The sequence below is a fragment of the Octopus sinensis genome, linkage group LG2 (genome assembly GCF_006345805.1).
Source record: "Octopus sinensis linkage group LG2, ASM634580v1, whole genome shotgun sequence".
Taxonomy (NCBI): domain Eukaryota; kingdom Metazoa; phylum Mollusca; class Cephalopoda; order Octopoda; family Octopodidae; genus Octopus; species Octopus sinensis.
Window position 1 is genome coordinate 145,440,060 of NC_042998.1, and position 5,000 is coordinate 145,445,059.

Genomic DNA, 5,000 nt, shown 5'->3' on the forward strand with positions numbered 1-5,000 from the left:
TATTATATATATTATATATATATATATGTATCTGAGTCTTATACTTACATTCAAATACCAAGTAGGTATATGAGTGAGAAAGACAGTCCTCTGTTTAGGAGTTTATTTGCCGCTATAGTTAATCAGGTAGTTGTGGTGTGACACAGTTATGAAATACCTTGTTTCAAAGTGTCCCTCGTTCTAAAAATTTAGAGACAATGACTTTAAATAGGATTTGGAGTTTCGCAACAACCATGCATTTCAATAACAAACGCATAGTGTTCGCCGGATCAGAGAGGAATGGTAATTGAGAAAGAACGACAAAGCAACAAAACATTAGCTACTTCAAGGCAACATAAACACCTGCTTACATCACTACGTCACAACAACAGCCGTGTGAAATATAACAGGGATATATATCACACCTTGTAACGCTCTATTTGACGTTATAATTGAAAATAATTTCTTTTAATTGCCATACGTATTCGGACATTTGAGTCAAATTTCTCATGTGGATATGTCTAAAAGAGTGAGTATGACTGCAGTACCTTTGCTTGAATTAACCCTCGGTTATAAATTTTATTGAATCTATCTATCTATCTATCTATCTATCTATCTATCTATCTATCTATCTATCTATCTATCTATCTATCTATTTGTCTGTCTATCTCTCTCCCTCTCTCGCATACATCGATACATAGATACATATATATATATATATATATATATATATATATATATATATATATATATATATATATATATATATATATATATATATATATCCTCAGCGGAACCCCTCATGAGCTAATGGGAAGCAAGCTATCTCTTTAACCCGGAGTAGATTTGTGGATTCTCCCGAGGAGACACGAAACTTTATTGGTTAAATTTCGAAATCAAATGATAGGGTCATATCAAATCATTTAATTCAGCGAATTTTATCTCGCGGGAGAAAAGATGTTGTGGTTTACCGCTCGCAGTCTCTTTGAACATCTCATGAGGTTAGTGATTTTGTGTAGCTATTCGAGTAATATTTTTAGCTCTTATTTCTAAGCATATATATATATATATATATATATATATATAATATATATATATATATATATATATATAAAGTGAGATAGGGGTTGTGAGTGTAACCCTTTATGGGATAACATATATCCAATATACTGCCAGTAAAGCACCAGTAAAGGTAATACATAAATGCTAAGAATTGCAATGCAATTAATTCATTTGTTGTATTATATGGGCGGAGGTAAAATGTTTTACCTCAAATTCATAATAGAAAATAAGAAAATGGAGGAATACACTTTAATCAATCATCAACTACCAGATAATGCCCATTCACATAATTTATTAACCAACTACATAGGAACATCAAGATCAAACACAATAATACAGAACAAAACAGTACACATCAATGAGTAATATGATACCATAAGTACAATACGTATAAATAAATATAAATAAATATAAATATAAACTAGATCTTACAGCTGTTTCAGCCATGTAGATAGGAGTATCTCATTATGCTCATATTAGCCAGGTGTGTTAAGGTAATATGTGGTTATAAATGAGATACTTACATGTGTATATGCACTTATATGTTTGTGTATATTATGTATATGTACTTATTTTTGCATATGTGTACCTTCTCTTATATTCATATTTGAATTGTACTTTATAATCTCTGAAGAGGCTTTGGGATATATATGTAAGTATCTCATTTATAACCACATATTACCTTAACACACCTGGCTAATATGAGCATAATGAGATATTCCTATCTACATGGCTGAAACAGCTGTAAGATCTAGTTTATATTTATATTTATATTTATTTATACGTATTGTACTTATGGTATCATATTACTCATTGATGTGTACTGTTTTGTTCTGTATTATTGTGTTTGATCTTGATGTTCCTATGTAGTTGGTTAATAAATTATGTGAATGGGTATTATCTGGTAGTTGATGATTGATTAAAGTGTATTCCTCCATTTTCTTATTTTGTATATATATATATATATATATATATAGGCAGATAGATAGATAGATAGATATAGTTCTATCTCGCTGGAGAAAGATGTAGCTTGCCGCTTGCAGTCCCTTTGAACATCTCATGAGATTTGTGATTTTGTGTGGCTATTAAAGTTAAATATTTAACTATTATTTCCGGCATTTGTAGGTGCTATTTTGCACCCTTAAATATGTATTCTATCTTTTTGGTTTTTATCTGCTGTAGCCACCTATGCTAAAGCGTATTTAATAATCATAATATTAATTTATCGTTTATCTTACTATATATATATATATATATATATATATATATATATATATATATATATATATATATATATATAATATGTATAAAATGAGATAGGGGTTGAAAATTCAACCCACCATGGGATAATATATATCCAATATACTGCTAGATAGGTACCCAACAAGACTAATACATAGATGTTAAAAATTGCCAAACAATCAGTTCATCTATTGTATAATATGGGTAATAGTAGTAATATTAATAATAATATACATATTAAAACTTATGGTAGACATGATAATGGTAAAGTTTACTTGCGCAATAATCTTGGGAATATTGATATAGATAGATATAACAATGACAGTGGTAAGAATAGTAATCCTATGGGTTGGTCTAGGAATAGGATTTTACAAATAAACAATAATTCTATAGGCAATCCAATCTGATAAGGATACACTCTGGTTGATTATCCCATATGCAATGCAGATTAAAACAAACATAGTGAGAGCTTTGCATAATGTTATATTTAGGCATTTTGGTAAGGATAAGAATAAATTTAGTCTTTAATTAACAACGGTACTGTTAGAGTGGGATATAGCATTACTCATAATCTCGCCACCATTATCTCCTCTTTTAATAACAGGAAACTGGATCACTTCTATAAGGATAGAAAATTGAATTTAGACAATGGAAATTTGCCCCTCTTTAATAATAATAGGAACAGAAACTTCTTGGAACGAATGGAACAACCCCTTACTAATATGAGTGCACCGTACCTGTTAGAGATAATATAAATGTAATAGTTCATACTACTACTACCAATACTAGTACTAGTGATAGGAAATAGCCAATAATGTGAAATTAACTCATTCGTTGATTTTGGGTTTGGATGATGATAACAATTGTAACACTTCTTAATGTGAATGGTAGTATAGGGGTGGGGACCAATTTTAGATACCTCATTCTGTTAATCTTTGTAATTTCAGAAACAGAAATAAATGTGTGTTGGTAATCAATGCCTCAGGAAGGAGGTAGTTTACCAATGCACTGTAGATACACAATTGAGTAGTAGGGTGTACATCGGGGCAACTATGAATAGAATAAAACAAAGATTGAATTATCACAGATATACTTTTAGAAATAAAAATAGAATGTACTCTACAGGGCTAAGTGCATACATTGGGAACTTAAAAGTAAGAACTTAGATTTTAGATTAAACTGGAAAATACTAACTTCAGCACCTGTGTATAATGGAAAAAAATAAAAAATGCTCTCTATGTATTAATGAAATTTTTTCATTATTAAAGCGGGTCGGCAAATTATTAACAACATAAATGAAAAAAACTTCTTTGCATTCATAGGCTACCGTTCACCTTTTCTAGATTCAAATAGAACTTAGCACTTCCACTATTAATTAATTTTTTAACTCCCTTCTTTAAACTAACTATACCTGTGGTCTTCTATAATTCTAAAGTATGCAACTTATAAATTTATAATTTTATAATTTTTATAGCTACATTTGTATAATAATAATAGATGTGTCTAGTATTATTGTTTCTTGTTTTTTTATATGTGGGTTTTTGTTTGTTTTTAAGGGAAATGCAATATGACATGAAATACATATTCATTTTGGTATTTGCCTTGTAATATGTGATTTTTGAAGTTTTCTAATATTGCATAGTATATATGTATATCCTGGTTAGATACCTAGCTCTAGATAATGTAATGATATTGTATATTATGTAATATATGAGAGCCTTTATGAGTTGGTTGTGTTTAGGTTGAGAATATAGGTTTTTTGTATGTGTTTATTTGGCAGTTTATATTGTATATTGGGTCTTTTTTGTACTCACCTTAATTTGTATCTTATGCTATTTACTAATAAACCTTTTTCATTTTTTTCATTTACATACATTTGGCTTTATAAATATTACCAGTCTTATATATTTAGTTTATATCTATAGTCCTCTGGATCTGTACTTTAAATTATCCTTCCATACATATTTACTTTCATCAAATAACATATATATTCACTTTTATTATTTTTTTATTTATTGTAATGTTATCTATCTCTGCATTTAGTCTTCTAATTATTATTTATTTGCTTATTTAAGTGTAGATTTTTACATACATATCAAGTCATCTAATTTGTTATCTATTTATTTTTTACTATTTACTTATACTAGGGTAGTTTTATACATACATATCTATCATTATTTTAATTTTATTTTAATAATATATGAATACATATATACTGGTTTGTACTTATAATATGTGTATAAACGTATTTATTCCTTCTTATTTATTTTATCACATTTTATCTTAAGTATTTATAATATAAGTTTTTTAAAAATTTCTGTGATGTTCTCATATGCGTTTGCATTAGTACGTCCCCTTCTATTATTAATGCCTAAACTGGTATATTATGGCATTAAATTTATTAAGTAAAATAAGAGATTTATTTATAATATATAAATTAATAATATTTTATATTTTATAACTTAGCGTACTTGAATCATAACAAACTTACGGTAAATCTAACAACCGTATGTTTACTTTGCAACAAACCGGTGTATAAAATTAAGTTACCTAATAAAATAGTATCTGATTTTGTAACATACTGATATTTAAAAATATATTTCTATCTTTAAATTAAATATTTTATGAAATGCATGAGTGGATCTTTTTCGTTATTTGAGGCATAGTTATAATTTTGTAGGACTAAATGGCAGCATAGTTGCTTCCCTTTTTGTTTA